Raw genomic sequence first — 17,099 nt, 5'->3', positions numbered from 1 at the left:
GGAATTTCTCTAGCCAGAGATCCAACCCGGCGGGCCACGGGTGGCGAAAAGGATTGGAGCACCAAACTCCTCTCCCGGCCGGAAGCGCAGAGAGGACGGGGACCCTGTCTGCCTGGATCACCGTGGGGTCCTGGACTGAGCCCGTCCGGCAGGAGGAGGCGCTCCTTGGGGTGCTGATGAATGTGCGAACGTGTGAACGTGGTGACGCCTGCAAGCCCCGAAGCAGGTGCGTTGGGGGGGTGGGGGGGGGGGGGTGGAAGGGGGCACATGGAGCCTGAGGATGCGGCTGTGCCCAAACAGACCTGCAGTCTGAATGCCTGGAGAAGCACCTGCTTCTCAGCTCTGGTCCCCTGACTCAGTTCAGCCCCAAACCACACAGCGTTCCTCCTCGGCTCCACGGATGGCAGCGTGCTCTCACCCTCCGGAGCCTCGCCCCGATCTGGGCACACAGCTGGGGAACAAGCTGAAAATACGTGAACAGGCACACGGGCACCCCCCCCCCCCGGCAGTGACTTTCTGGACTGGGGGTAAGCCGAGTGCCTTCCACCCACTCGGGCACCGTCAGGGGGCAGTTTCTGCTCTGGATGAAAGGGTGGCTCTCCTCCCCACACCCTTTCTACTCAGTTCCTCTCTGCTGTACTCTTGTTCTTTTTTTTTTTTAATTTTTATGTATTTATTATTATTTAGATGTTTTTATTTATTTTTGAGAGAGAGAGAGAGAGACAGCGTGAGTGGGGGAGGGGCAGAGAAAGAGCAGAGGAGCCACAGCGGGCTCTGTGCTGACAGCAGAGAACCCAAAGCGGGGCTCTAACTCATGAACCAAGAGATCACCACCTGAGCCGAAGTCAGACACTTAACCGACTGAGCCACCCAGGCGCCCCTAAGTTTTCTTTATTTTTTAAGGAATCTGTACACCCAACATGGAATCAAACTCATAACCCCAAGAGATCAAGAGTGGCCTGCTCTACCGACCGAGCCAGCCAGGCACCCCCTCCCTGCTGTATTCTTAGCCTCAGTCGGTGTCGTGAACCCCAACTCCATCACGAAAATCCCCCCATGTCCCCCTTGCTGTCTCTCTCTCTCTCTCCATTTCTTTCTCTGTCTCGCTTTCCCCACCTCTCTCCCTGTGTTTCTCTATCTCTCGGACTCTGACTCTGTCCCTGTACCTGTCTCTTTCTTGGCCCCCCTCCCGTACCACCCCCCATTTTCCCATCTCCTTTCCTCTCTCCTTCTTTCCCTCTCTGTCTCCCCCTCTGTTTCTCTATCTCTCTATGTCTCTCTGTATATCTCTGTATATCTCTCTGTATATCTCTGTATATCTCTCTGGATATCTCTCTGGATATCTCTCTGGATATCTCTGTATATCTCTCCTTCTCTCTCTGTCTTCCCTCTGTTTCTCTATCTCTCTATATCTCTCTGTATATCTCTGTATATCTCTCTGTATATGTCTCTGTCTCTGTCTCTCTCATTCCCCCCACCCCCGACCGCCTCCTCCCATCTCTCCCTCTCTGTCTCATTCCTCTGTCCCTCCTATTTTACTTTCCAAGTATGTCCCCAGTCGGGTCCTCTCCTCCCCCCACCCCACCAGGAGGGGCTTTCACAAAGCCTCTCCACCCTCCATACTGATCTTTGGGGCACAGCTCAACACCCTCCACCCTTCCCTTTCCTAACCCACGCACCAAAATGTCTTCAAAGCGTTCCTCACGAAACACACTGCTAAGAGCATCTTCCCTGAAGTCACCCAGAGGGACCCCCACCCCTCTCCAAACCCGGCTCCCATACCCCCAGCTACACAGTGCTACCACCATTGAGCACTCCCTACCGCCAGGGTCCTGCAAAGCTCTCTCCATACAACTCCTCACTGAAGCCTCATCACGTCTCGGAGGCAGGAGGCTTTGCTTCTCTGTCTTGTGAGTGAGGAAGCCAAGGTTTGGGGATATCCATCGGGCGTAGGTGGCTAGGAAGCAGCCGAGCAGGACTCTCAGCCCAATGGGCCGACCCCAGCGGCCCTGCCCTCCCCACCTGCCTTCAGCAATCGGGGTCACACAGAAGGCTTAGTCCCTCCCAGCCCCACCCCCAGGGCCAAGGGGAAGGGGTTTCCCACCCGCTTCAAGTATCCTCATAACTGAAGCCTGAATTAGTCGGTAGCTTTCTTGTGAGTTGCTGCCCTTCTCACGGGAGTGGATACCCTGCAGATCAAGAGTTGGCACTCACAGAGGCTTAACTGAATCAGGTCATGGGCACATCGGTGAGGGAGCGGGTGAACGAACGCCATGCTCTCAGGGGGTCATATTTCTCCGTCTCTCCTATAACAGAACTCAATTTCTTTGCCGGGCCATGTTAGACATTTTGGAAGGAACCACGCTGCTTATAGAATAACAGCAGAAAGAGTCTACATTCCCATCGCTGAAGGATAGAGTCGCCATTACAATAAAAGCGTCGGTGTGTTTCTTACCATTGTTCTTGGCCATCGTTGTTTACTGTGGGAGGTCCCCCTGCCTGAATTTTAAGCAGATGGGCCTGGGCTCCATTCACAATTTCCCTGATTTAGGAAGAATCATTTTCACAGACGGGGATGGTGGCACCTGCCAACCGCCAGAGCCCAACAGCAGCTTTGGTCGTGGTGCACCTGGATGTGGTTTTTCTTCACCGGCGACGTCTCCACAGGCTGCCTGTGCTGTTGGTCCCGATGACAACGGGGCCGAGGATGAGGCCGGGGCTCACCCTTCTTGGGGCGGCGGGGCGGGGGGGGACACTGAGATTCCTGGGCATCGTACCAACTCAGCCATATGTCACCACAGAAAGTAACTGCTTTTTCCATATATGATCATAACTAATGTTGCAAAGCCTGTTTTGCCTGGATCCTTTTACAGGACCTATGTAAAATATGCTGTGAGCTTTCACTCCAGATTTCCTCCTTAGGATGAATGGCTCTGCACACACACGGGAACAAGTTCTTACTCTGTTCATCAGGAGTGATAATTATTCCATAGGCTAATTCCCCAAGTGTTAGTTATATGGGGTGAAGTTCTGGCTCGTAAACAGGAGCTGATGGAAACAGGGATCCTAATGGCCAAATACATCCTAATGTTGTTCTCCTTTTAATTCTTTCATTTTTTTTTTTCTGCCTTTACCTTTTAGAAAATGTTAATGTATTCCTGATGAATTCAGTGTGAAAAAAAATATGTTTATCAGCTCGGGTTTAAAATTTTTATTCATAATAAGAATATAGTAGCACCGCCAACCCTTTCCAGAGTCAATCCTGGAAACTTTGCCAGCTTTCCGGGGCATCCTCAACAAGATGACCGCACAGAAGAGTTACAAGTCAGGACTGCGGATGCCAGAGTGAGACGCAAGTGTATCTTAATCAGGTATCGGCGCTTTGTTCTTGCCAGGCGTGGTGTCTAGGAAAGCGTGCTCTGGTGGCAGATAACCCTGCAAGATGTCATTTGGTAATTGCATAAGTTGTGCCTTTAGCCAGGGCCAAATGGATGATAAGGTTGTCACTGTTAACAGGTGCTCGCTGTTTGGAGCAGACCAGACTTCCTCTTGCGAAACCAGGCTAGTGAATTTCTTGATCACATCTCCCCGCCTATCAGTGGCAGTGAGGGACGGTGAGCCCTGTGGCCCTTCCCTGCTCAGCCTCTGATCCTCCGTACCTGGATATCCATCAGGCCCTGGGTTTCCTCCGAGGGCCCGGTTCCACTCGGATGTCCCCCTCCCACACGGGCCGGCTGGCACTGTATTGGACATGGAGCCCACCTTAGCAGCAGAACCTCTCTCCCCATCAACGACTGCATGCAGAACCCTGCGGCTTCCAGGGATGTATCCAGCGCCACAGCTGGGTTCTTTAGTTTGTTGTGAAAAGAATTCCAGTATGACACAGCTCCTCTCAGCACAAAGAAGTGCTGGAACACCAGGAAAAAAAAAAAAAAAAAAAGGAAAGAAAAAAAAAATAATAATGCCCCTGAAGGCAACACGGCCCTGGTCTGCTCCTCTCCACGGTAAACAGACCGTGCGGGAACCACGGGGCCCAGAACGCAGGTCCTGGCCACAGGGGCGCCTCGCACGCCTCCCGGGCGTCTGGAGCAAACAGTGCCACTCGCTCTGTGGTCGGATCGGGGACAGCCAGTCCTCCCGTTGTTTGATTTCTAAACTTGCCTCCACCTCCCGGAGGCCTCTGAGAGCTCAGGGCTTGCAAATCAACACAACATTTAATTAACTGCACATTAAAGTTTCCATCTTTCAAGGAAGGGAATTAGGGACAGTACACTTTCTGAAGCATTCATTAATGAAAATATAAATTCTAAAGCCTCCCCGAGTTCCGGGTGGTCCCTCCCCCACTCCCCCCGACCCTAGGTGGTTGCCCTCCCTAATTCTCAGGGCTGGGGTTGGGCCGGTCCCTCCACATAAGCTGCCGGTGTCTGGGGTCGCCTTCTAGGGGGGCATTGTTAACCCTCTGAGATCCAGCCTTGGTTCCGCCACACCCCAGAGGCCTCTGAATTATCCCCAAGAGTTCTCAGGAAATACTCAAAACTGTCTCTATTGATACCGAATGGTGAGCGCTTTCTCATTAAAATGAAAGGTGCAGAGAAGCACTGTTAAGAGATGCCTGGATAATATGATTAAATATTGTCTGCCGCCCACAGAATGGGTGTAAGTTACCAGCACCCCCTGAGGGTGACAGAGACACCTGGACCACCCCAGAGGAGGGACAGGGGAGACAGCGATGGAAGTACAATGAGACAAACCAGAAGGTATCTAGGGCAAGTCCCCTTGGACAGGCTGGACCCTCCATGACACCAAAACTACCTGATGATTCAGGCTGAGGCCACAGACACGCACACGCGCACACACACGCTGACCGGAGGTCAAAATCCACCGTGAGCGCAAAGCACATTGGTCAGGAGCCAGGGGATGCCGGTCGCGTTCCTACCACAAACCCACTCTGCCCCGCTCCCGCTCCTCAGCCGAAGACCTCTCACCATTGCCAAGATCACCGGCAGCGCTATCAGAGTTCATTGCCGTGTCTCTCTAAAAAGGGACTGTCTTGCAAGGCCTCGTTTTGTTACTTCTCTGGGTCTGTGTCTCCTCCCGATATCGCGAAGCCTTTGAGAAAAAGGAGTGGATCGTATTTAGTTTCATACTACACGTTCTGCGCATTTACTTAGTCATGCTCATCTGTCATTTCCAAGACGTGCCAGCGGCGGGGCGTCAGGATCTAGATGCTGGCCTTGCCCTCCTCGAGGAGGCAGACAAACAGCTAAACAGGTACGCGGACTAATTATAAATTCTAATCCGCGTTGGGCAGGGGAAACAACCAGGGCCTAAGGTAGGAAATGATGGAGAAGTGCAACGTTGAACTGGGTGTTTAAGGATGGCTTCTGCGGAGGGGACGTTCAAGGTGAGTCACAGAAGGAAGGGAAGGAGTTAGCTCTGTAGCCAGCGGTCGCTTGCACACCGCAGACACGCAACCAGAGATTCCTGATTTCTTGATCACTGTTTATCCACTAGATCCAAAACATTCAAATTAGGAAGAAAACCTGGTCGAAATATACTTGTGCAGAGGCAAAGCAACCAGGAAGTGAGTTCTCCACTCTCCCGGAGGAGGCAGGGCGTGGTGTGGCCCACGGGCTCCTGTTCCCTCGCGGGCTCATCCAAGCCAGCGAAGCACACTCCGGGCTCGGCCCTTGCTCATCCTCTGCCTCTACCTCTTATTTCAGATCTTGGGTCCGTACCGGGACAGCAACCAATCCACCAGAGAATTCTAGGTTCTCACCCACAGTGCCTTTACGCCCGTCACTTCTCTCTGGTCTTTGGATTTGCTCACTGATGTGGCATCATGCAGAAGACAGCATCTCAGTGCCTTGGGTTCTGGTCCTTGAAGTCTCCCGTGGCATCATCCCCTATCACAAGATGGCGAGGGAGGCGCCTGTAGTCATCAGACCCCACAGCTGGTGCAGCAGGCTCTGGGTCACCGAAGTGAGTCACATCTTGTGATGGAAGAGTGATCTGGACCCCCCCCAGACGGCCCAGCCACTTGGCCCTCGCCGTGCCTGTCACCGAGCCCCCGGTCTTCTTTCCCTGCGTTATGGCTGTGAGGCTGGGACACATTCTCTTGCCCCCTCTAGGCTCTGTCCAAAGGAAAACTTACTGAGCGAGGCAGATTCTCCTGACTGGACCGTGACTGATACGCTCATCCCAGGGATAAGTGCTTTCTCTGATTATTTAATCAACAATTACTGCCCACGGGCCCAGGGACCTGTGAGGTACACCTAGTGGGGGGAGGAGACGAGGCGAAAACATCTGTATCTCTGTGGCCTGATGGGCACCAACAACATCTGGCTGCAAGATGTGCCTCCCCACTCCTTGAATCTGTCTGATGCTACTGACTGCCTTCCTCCCTTCTTTCCTCTCTCCTGCCTTTCACCATCCGGGGGGGGGGGGGGCAACCCTGCATTACACCATTAGGGCCACACATATGATGATAAATCCAGTCCTTACTCTCAAAATCCCAGTCTAGTGGAGATCTGTGAGCAGACAGTGCCATGGCAGGGACAGAGTGGTCACTGCAATGATCAAAATAGAGGAGGGAGCTTCGTAAACACCAGGAAAGTTTAGGAGATGCTACGTCAAGAAGCACATTACTGAGCGGAGAGTCATTTTGCGGGTCCATGTGTGGGCGAAACGGCTTCCGATGAGTGAGCCAAAGTCAAGGAAGGCCCTCACCTCCATTCTGAGAGTTTAATCAGCAGGTTTGCGTCACAGGTCCAGAATCCACTTGTCTCCTCTAATAGGGTATGTAGGAGGCACCCAATTATTTCATTCTGCTAGCATCTCTTCAAGAATCAGGGAACTACCGTGCCCCATTAAAACCATCAGCAGGGATCAGCCACTCCAGTGGGAATGCCCTCCAGGGCATTCGGACCCAGGAGTAATACAACGGAACCCCAGTGGTTGGCCAAATGCTTTCTGCTGCAAAATTTTGATGGCTGGTGCTTCTTTAGCCTGGCCCAAGATTTAATTTGTGTTGCGACAGAACACTTCCAATTGTCACCGACAAAAGGCAATATTTCCAATATTCCTTGAGAATAGGCTTCAAAGGTTTCAGCTCTTTTTTAAAAAAGCTTTTCAGCTTTATTTTGACGTGGCAGAAAAGTTTTGCATGCATCCTCGCATCCACTGTTGTGACAGCTGCATTTAATGAGTGCAAAATGATCAGAAAAACATCCTTTGCTGTGGGTTGCCAGTTGGTGACAGGGGAGAGGTGATGCTGTAATCAGAGCAGTGAAGTCACGCACACATCTGCTGAGGCAGAATCTCTGCCTGTCTGGTCTATACCAGGCAGCTCAGTGCATGGTCTCGAAGCCAAATGAGACCTGCACACCGATATCCAACGGACCCCCTTCTTCAAACAGCAGGGCAAGACTCACTTGGGTCACATCCGGCCACTGTTGCTGGAGGTTCATTCACATCTCTTTCTGAATCTTCCATATAGTTATCTTTCTGAGAGGTCTTTCTGGCTAATCTAACATATTTTTAATTAACAAACTCATGGGCGGGGGGGGGGTGGGAGCGGGGAAATGCAAACTTTAAATAATTCATGTGTGAAGGCCCAAATCAGACAATGAAGGTCTTCCCTTAAATACAGAGAGATATAGTAGATTAAACTATTGTTCGGCATATGTTCATTTCCCTGCCCCCCCCCCACACACACACACACACGCACACACTGACCTCCATGGGAAGAATTTACTTTATCGCACCGACGTGGAGCTTGACAGTGGGACTTCCTTTGGCCAATGAAAGGTGGGCAGACACGACCATAAGCCAGTTTGGAGTCTAGGTGGCAAGGCACTGCATGTTTACGCTCACTCCCCTGAGAGCTTCCCCTTCTACCTTGAAAAGATCAGGAGCCGGATAATTTCCGGATGACCCTTACAGAAGGAGAGTCCGGTGAGACAGAACTGAATTGGACCTGAAGCATGGAACAATCGTCGCGACTGGCCCGTGCACCTGAAGAGCACAGCAGAGGGGAGCTGCCTACCCGAACCCAGCCTAGTCCAGCCAAGCCACAGATGACCCACAGCCCTGGAAGCGTGGGCAAAAATGGCGGTTGATGGAAGTCGCCGAGATTTGGAGCTGTTTGTTATTCAACATCATTGTGTTGTTTCATAAGCTTTTCAGAGAGATCACCAACAATGTATGCCTGATTGTGTGAGAGAAAAAATATTCCAGCTGTGCTAGATGCCTATAGCTCCACTGACATGGTGTAAGGGAAAGCAGATGGAGCAGATACTCAAGCCAATCAATCCTATTTATGCAAGGCACGATGAATGACAACGCCACACTTAACTGCATTTTTCACCTTTTGGTTTCATGTTGGGGTCATGGAGTTGCACTTAATGTGGACGGAGAAGCAGCTTCAGTAAGGTTTCCAAAGCGTATCTTTGGCCCCAACATTCTTTCTCGCTTGTTACCTTCTCACACCTTACAGGGGAAAATTAAAATGACCTACCTGTGTCTGTCTCTTCACCTGGAGTCCCGGTTTCATTTCCACGCGGCCCCATTTCCAATCTTCTCTCTTTTCTCCATCGTGGAAAGACAGCAAAAATAAACCGTCACGGGGAGCCCTTACAACAATTTACTCTTGAGGGGAGAATCCTGTGGGTGTCCAAAAGCTTACTGTAAGTTATATTTGCTTAATTTATGCTTCTACTGACAAATAATTAGGGCAGCAATTAATTTGAAAATGCAAATGTGCAATGGATCTCACTGTTTTCTTTTGTTTTGTTTTAAGGAGTCTTGGTCCTCGGTTCTACTTGTGTTAGGGTCTTAATGGATTTAGTTTAGCAAAGGAATGAAATTATTTTTTCTAATGCTTTATTTACCTGATTGAATCGGACTTTTTATCAAATATTGACTATAAATGTTTGCTCAAGATCATATGCCATACAATTTAATAGAAATAAAAACCTGTGGTACAGACCATCATTTTTTACGTGTCTTGCGTGTAATCTATCTGAATGCCTACCACAGGGGAGGCCCTCACTAAATAAATATCTGGGGGGTGTTGTAAGAAGAAAAAGTGATATTTTGGAACCACGAGGAGGAGGACACGGGACCCCAAAGGAGAGATGCCTTTCTCAGCATACAATATGGTAGGAAGGTGGATTGCTCAGAAAGGTATCGAGGAGGAAGTAAGGATGGAAACAGGGGCTTTCCAAGAGAAGATAGGCAGGAGGTTGCCCAAAGGGCAAAGTTAGGAGTACACGGCAGGTGTAAACGAGTCACGGAGGAAGAAGCGATCTGGACAGCTTGGGGAACACCAAGATTTCCCGGGAACATGGGATCCCCTGGGAAGTAGCAGGGACTGGGGCGAGACAGGAAAGGAGGCCCCAAGCAGATGTCATCTTACACCCAGATGAGGAACCTTCAGCTTTCTCTGCAATCAGTGTTGATTGCTGATTGATTGAAACTTTTAGGTGCCAAATTACTAATTAGTGTGAGTCGTCCACCCTGGGCAGAAAGCTGAGCCCTCTTTGATGACAAATCTGTAAGGCTTCTCCACTGTTATGCGACGTGGCTCAAGGATACAGCCAAGACCTAATCAACTAACTCAAAAAGAGTAGTTGGTCACTAACCACACAAGGCAGATGTAGCTACATTTTTCTTCCATTATCTAAATGTTTAAAGGGAAATCAGCACTTTGGTCTGAATCACCTAGTAATCCCACAATGCTTTTGGTACACATTCAAAGTAAACTTAAAAATGAATATCTTTTTTTTTTAACGTTATATTTATTTCTGAGAGAGAGAGAGAGAGAAAGCATGAGGAGGGGAAGGGCACAGAGAGAGGGAGACACAGAATCCAAAGCAGGCTCCAGACTCTGAGCTGTCAGCACAGAGCCTGATGCGGGGCTCAAACCCATGGACAGTGAGATCATGGCCTGAGCTGAACAGATGCTCAACCGACGGAGCCACCCAGGTGCCCCCAAAATAAATATCTTCAAGACTAAACCTTATTCACGTAAAAAGTCTATCTTATAACAACGTTAAAGTTGTTTGCCTCTCTTTTTACCCGTATAAGAAAATATTTCATGCACCAAAAACTAGTGAAAGACTATCACACAGGCTGGTTTTCTGAACTGCGTTCTTTTGTTTCATGGACTTTTCTGTTTTATTAGGGGAAAACCCATTAAACGGAGCCCGTATGCAGGCACAATCACTTGCCTTCTGCCTGCGTAGGTTGAGGTCATCAGTAAGTGGTAGCAGGCCACTTCTAATCTAATTGTGAATTCCTGTCATGTATACAGACTTCAGCCCAGGGATGACAAGGATTTTTGAACTTAAAAAAAAAAAAAAAAGGAAGAATCACAATAAATATTTCATTGTCTAGTCAACCCAATTTGCTAAGCCTGATTATCTCGTTCAGCCTCCAGAGATTGCCACAGGAAGCTCCCCAGATGTTCTCCTTCTAGCCAAAATTACCACTGTGTGTCAAAAAGGTGGCCCCACATCTGCATTCTGGAAGCCCAGCTGTCAGGGAAAGGGAGAGGAGAGAGAAGGTCACACCCACTGTGGGAGACGCCTGGACGTCACTTGCCACCCTGCCAGGCCACTTAACCGGTTCCTGAATTGGGTTAATTGACCAATGATTGATCAAGCCTTTTTTCTCAGGCTTATACTCTGTTCCAAATTGCGATGGTCAGAGAACACGTGGACGGAGAGTTCCTGAAGCAGCAGGGAGCTAATTACCCCCACTTCCCTAAGTCAACAGAAATCCTGAAAGGACGGTGCTGAGTGAACAAAAATTGGGCAAGAGCCTGACGAGCTCTTGGGGGGTCCTTTCTGTGGGCCAAGACTCTCCCCTTTCTCTTTCTGAGCAACACAGCCCAGTGGTTTTCAGTAACAAGGGGACCCAACATACTTGTGTTATTTGTTGTCAAAATAATCTTTTAAATCCATATGACTTATGATAATTCTTCAGATACTGGCACTTGTAGTAGGACAAAATTAGGACTTTACTTTGTCCTTTTCCCTACCACTGTTAAACCCCATCCGTTTCTTGGAGGTGATCACCGTGGCTGTACCCACACAAAATCTGTTCCCAGCAAAGAGCTTGGATGTAACAGGAAATAAGACAGAACCTAACACCCTTACAAGAGATTATCCCGCCACAGACCAGCCCCTGGGAGTTGGACAAGCCAAGCAAAAATTCTTGAAGGATTCTTTAAATTCTTGTTTGGGGTTTGGGGAAGCCACAAAGCCAAGGCTTTGAAGGTAAATTCAACACTCCTGTAGCTCGGCTGCATTCAATGAGTACAATCACCCCATGACAAAGAGCATCATGCTTGCGGCAACCCCATCGGAGGGGCAGAAAACCCGAGTTCACACAAGAGATTAGAACGAGTCCAACCTAACACCTCGGAGAACTCAGGCGATTCCCACTTGCTTGGCAATTTCAGGAAAGACAGGAATTTGGGGTTCCCTGCCTGTTTCAGTTTTCCAGCCCAGGTTTCAAGGGATGAAGAGTTTCTAGTGCTGTAGGCAATGATAAATCATCTACTGCAAGCTGACTGGGATGTCTGTATGGGTTTCTCATAGGAAATTCTATGTAGGCCCTATAACTGAATTATTGACACCAGAATTTTATAATAGTGGTATAAAGACTGAACTATTTTACCCATAAAATAACAGGGTTAGGCAGGCACCTGTTTCTTTGACATCAATGAGAGAGGAAAGGCTTTTGGTCTTTAAAAACAAAACACAAAACCCTCAAAAAGGTGAAATAAGACCCAACTGCCAATTACCTAATTAAAAAATGTCCTAGCTGAAGTTAGGAAAAATTTTTTAGCTGGCTTTCATGGGCCTCCGATAGAAAGCTTGATGTAAACTGTCCCGTTTAGATATGCCATTTTCATCAGTATTGCTGTGATCTACTAGCAGGTAAGTGTGATTATAACAGTATTTAGAAAATAATTATAAGACGGCATTCTGGGAATGAGCTTGTGCTACTCCCCTTCTGTTTTACCCTCATCTCTACCTACTTCCAGCCTCTCAAAGCACACAAACAAACAAAAAGCACATTCCCCCCCCCCCAACACACACACACACACACACACACACACACACACACAGAGCTTGGGGATCACAAATATCAGTGAGGACAAGACAGTTCTCCTGATTCATGTTCTTATATTATGTTCCATGCTCTTCTTCCTCCATGCATGACCTAATTCTCTAGGCATGTCTTTCTGAATGGAACGGATTACATCTATAAATAAAGCATGGATAAAGTGACCTTAAGTTTGAAAGTATAGTCTGATTTTAAAAATAAAATTCCCATCTTACCAAATATCTGCTAGGTCCATGTATTATCCTTTTGTTTTATTGTTTGTTTGTTTGTTTTCTTTTGCACCAGTCACCAGAGATGTGCTTAACACCTGCATTTAAGCTGCATAGACTCAGAAAATACCCAAAATAAGAAGGTAGTATTGGCATCCAGGGGAATGTCAAGTTCCAGTTACTACTGTTTTAATATTATCTCAGTGATGAGTCACCATACTGAGCAGTTTCACAAAAAAGGAAAAGATTTCAGAATGATATTTTGAGGGGATACATAGGAGGTTACTTAGGGAACTGAGAAGAAATGAAAGGTAGTGAAGAATCCAAAGAAAAATCAGAGAGAAATTTTGTAAATAGAGGGCTGGGTGATCATTTCCGAACAGAGTCACGCTCTCTTAAACAAAACTCAGAATAGTGAGTGCTAGAGGAATCAAATATGTCTTTAAAATTACTGTATCATAACATATAACATTGACAAAAATCTTTACCCACGGTGTTACTGAAGATTTGGAGTATTGTCAGAGAGCTGAAGATTGAGAAGAGATATTTAACAGGATCCAGAACTACATTAAGAAGGGCATAAATACACCACATTAACAAAATAAAGGACAAAAATTACATGATATTATCAATTGATGCAGAGCAAGCATTGGAAAAAAAAAATCAACATCCTTTCACGATCAAAAAATTAAATAAAGTAGGAAAGAAGGAAACTGCCTCAACATGGTAAAGACTGTCTATGAAAAGCTCACATCTCTCAATGGTTAAAGACCGAAAGCATTTCATCTAAAATCAAGAACAAGAGAAGGATACCCCATCTTACCACTTCTATTCACATAGTACTGGAAGTGCCAGCCAGAGCAATCAGACAAGAAAAAAATTAAAAGCATATAAATTAGAAAGGGAACAGTAAAATTATCTCTGTTCACAGATGATATGATCTCATATGTGGAAAACCTTAAAGACTGCATACACACACACACACACACAGACTGTTAGAGCTGATGAACAAAATTCAGCAAAGTAGTGGGATACAAAATCAATGCACAAAAATCAGTTGTGTTTCTATACACTAACAATGAAGAACCAAAAAGGAAATTAAGAAGACAACCCCCTTTATAATAGCATCAGAAAGAATAAAATACTTAGAAATTAGACCAACCAAGGAGGTGAAAGACTCGTACACTGAAAACTACAAAACATTCCTGAAAGAAATTAAGGACACACAAAAAAAATGGAAAAACATCCCATGTTCATGAATTGGAGGATAACATTGGTAAGAGGTCAATATTATCCAAAACAACCTACCAATTCAACCCAATTCCTACCTAATCCCAAAGGCAGTATATAAAAAATGTTTTGAAATCCTAAAATCCAGATGGAAACTTAATGGATCTCAAATAGCCAAAACCATTTTGAAAAAGAACAGAGCTGGTGGGTTGAGACTTCCTAATTTCATAACTATTACAAAAGCTATTACAAACTATTACAAAGCTACAGTAATAGTGTGATTCTGGCATAAAGACAGACATATAGACAAATGGAATGGAATAAAAAGCCCAGAAATAAACTCTGTGTACACGGTCAAATGATTTTTGACAAGGGTGCCAAGATCACTCAGTGCAGAAAAGAGTTTCTTCAATAAATTGTGATGAGAAAACTAAATATCCATATGCAAAATTACAAAGTCAGACCCTTGTTTTACAGCATATACAAAAATTAGCTCAAGACGGATCGCAGACCTCAATTTAAGACCTCAAACCATAAACCTACCAGAAGAAAACATAGAGGATAAACTTTACGACATGGAATTTGGCAATGATTTCTTGGCATGGCTCTAAAAACACACGTAACAAAAACAAAAATAGACAATTGGGACTACATTAAACATTGGGACGACATCAAACTTTATTTTTTTTTAAAGTTTTTTTTTAACGTTTATTTATTTTTGAGACAGAGAGAGACAGAGCATGAACAGGGGAGGGGCAGAGAGAGAGGGAAACACAGAATCTGAAACAGGCTCCAGGCTCTGAGCGGTCAGCACAGAGCCCGATGCAGGGCTCGAACTCACGGACTGTGAGATCATGACCTGAGCGGAAGTCGGACGCTTAACCGACCGAGCCACCCAGGCGCCCCGTGGGACTACATCAAACTTTAAAACTTCTGCACATTAAAGGAAACAATCGACAGAGTGAAAAGGAAGTCTACAGAATAGAAAAAAATATTCATTAATCATATATCTGATAAGGGGTTAATAGGCGAAATACGTAAAGAACTCCTACAACTCTACTGTACATCTGAAATTAATATTGCACTGTAAGTTAGCTAACTGGATTTTAAATAAAAACTCTTTTAAATTGTTTTAAAAATTAAAAAAATAAATAACCCAAGTAAAAAGTGAACAAAGGACTTGGATAAGCATTTCTCCAAAGAAGACAAGCAAATGGCCTATAAGCATATGAAAAGGTGCTCAACATCACAAATCATCAGAGTAATGTGAACCAAAACCACAATGGGATATCTCACCTCATGCCCCTTAGGATGGCTACCATCAAGACAAAACAACAAAATCAAAAGAAAAACAAATACAGAAAACAGCAAGGATTGGTGAGGATGTGGAGAAGTCAGAACCCTTGTGCACTCTTAGTGGGATTGTAGAACAGAGCGATCACTGTGGAGAACAGTATGGAGGTGCCACAAAAAATTAAAAATACAATGAGCTATCACCTCACACCCATCAGGCAGGCTACTATCAAAAAAAGAGAAAATAACAAATGTTAGCAAAGAACACTCTTGTGCTCTTGGTGGGACTGTAAAATGGGCCAGACATGACAGAAGAAAACAACACGGAAGTTCCTCGAAAAATTAAAAATAGAACTACCATATGATCTAACAATCAATCCCACTTCTAGGTATAAATTCGAAAGGCTGTAAACAGGGTCTCAAAGAAATACATGCACACCCGTGTTCACGGCACCATTATTCACAATAGCCAAGAGGTGGAAGAAACCCAAATGTCTATTGAAAGATGGATGGATAAAGGAAATATCATTTGTACATACAATGAAGTATTATTATTCAACCTTAAAAAAGGAAAAAAATCCTGTCACAGGCTACAACAGAGATAAACCTGAGGACACGACTCTAAGTGAAATAAGCCAGTCACAAAAATACAGATACTGTATGATTCCACTTACATGAGGTACCTAAAATAATCAAATTCATGGACCCAGAAATTAAAATGGCAGTTACCAAGGATTGGGTAAGGGGAAAGTGGAGTTATCATTTCATGGGTATAGAGTTTCAGATTTGCAAGTTCTGGAAATCTGTTTCACAACGATGTAAATATACTTAAAGCTACCGAGATATATGATTAAAAACGGTTAAGATGGTAAATTTCACGTTACGTTTTCCACCACAATAAAAAGTACTTGGGGTGCCTGGGTAGCTTGGGGTGCTTGGGGTGTACTTGGGGTGCCTGGGTAGCTCAGTTAGGTAAGTGTCCAACTCTTGATTTCTGCTCAGGTCATGATCTCGCAGTGGTGAGTTTGAACCCCGTATCGGGCTCTGCGCTGACAGCGTGGAGCCTGCTTAGGATTCTGTCTCCCATTTTCTCTCTGCCCCTCCCCCGTTTGCTCTCTATCTCTCTCAAAATAAATAAAAAAAATAAACTTTAAAAACCTTACTTAAGTTTTAATTCCTTTAGAAGGAGGAGGGGGGTGCAATAGAAAGGAAGCCCAGAGCAAAAGTTCATCTGTGACAGGGGGTGGGAGGCAGAATAAGGGGGGAGCTAAGAGATTTTTGAGGCAGAGGGGCACAAGTCAGCAGGGAAAAAAATGTGTCCAGAGATACAAGGGAAAAAAGCATAATGATGGAATCAAGTCTCAGAGGAAGCAAGGAGTCTCAATGGGGACTAGCACAGCCGGATACAGAAACTGCTGGAAATGACATTAAAGCCTTTCTTACCCAATAGTCTAGTTGCCTACTCGATTACACCCAAAAGCTGAACCTTGGCTTCCCTGCATCCCTTTTCCGAGTCTGGAAGAAGAACAACCTGCGTGCGAATTGAGCTGTTTTTTCAGACCCCAAACTGAAGCAACCAATGGAAGAGCTTTCCTGATTGGTACCACTCCAGGATAAAATGTGTATCATTTATTCACTCAACGAGGCTTTCCTCTGTGCCGGGCACTGCTCTAGCTGCTAAGGATAGAGGATTTTCAGGAAAACTCTCTGATCCCATGGGACTTGCATCTCAGAGGCACCCATCAGTTGGCTCCGTTCTGTCACACAGGTCCAGCCCATGTTGTACGTCTCTGCATCCTTGCTTTTCAAACTCCTCAAGACCTTGGACCACTTCTGTAAGACCATCTACCCATGGCAACATCAAGCCAGCGTTGGTACAGATGGAGATAAACAAGTCCCAGTTCGAGAAGGCTGAGGAAGCAAGGTACTTCCAAATAGGGGCTCTGCCCACGAGGCAGAGGAGGGCAGGGCTGGAATTGCCTGCTTGGCTTAGGAGTGGGTTGGCCAAGAATGAGTTGACCGAGAAACCGAGCACACGAAAGAGAATACAGTGTGGCTTAAAAAGCAGGGGAAAACCTGCAAGGGGGGGGTGGGGGGGGTGGGGGGGCAGAGCATGAAAGAAACTCCGAGAGACAAAATCGTTCAAGTCACTTGCAACAGCACCTTGTGTCCTGTGCTCTGCAGCAGCCCAGTGGGCAGCTTAGACCAGGCAGATCACTAGGGAAGGAA

At 46.4% G+C, this 17,099-nt stretch overlaps 1 long non-coding RNA gene across 5 annotated transcripts in view; it reads right to left on the bottom strand.

Annotated features, from left to right (window-relative positions):
- The window catches only part of LOC109254548 (uncharacterized), a 106,825-nt gene that overhangs the window by 13,619 nt on the left and 76,107 nt on the right, over positions 1-17,099 (bottom strand). For 4 of the 5 annotated variants that reach the window (XR_008417808.1, XR_008417807.1, XR_008417810.1 and 1 more), the window contains exon 7: positions 8,519-8,664. This is a non-coding gene — a long non-coding RNA (uncharacterized LOC109254548). Of the gene's footprint in view, positions 1-3,196; positions 3,436-8,518; positions 8,665-17,099 lie in introns of those variants that run through there. The other variant, XR_008417811.1, reaches the window with a different exon arrangement.

This window comes from Panthera pardus, unplaced genomic scaffold (genome assembly GCF_024362965.1).
Source record: "Panthera pardus isolate Hobbes unplaced genomic scaffold, ASM2436296v1 HiC_scaffold_25, whole genome shotgun sequence".
Classification (NCBI taxonomy): Eukaryota; Metazoa; Chordata; class Mammalia; order Carnivora; family Felidae; genus Panthera; species Panthera pardus.
Note: the sequence above shows the minus strand (reverse complement) of the source record. Positions and strands in the feature narration are given on the sequence as shown.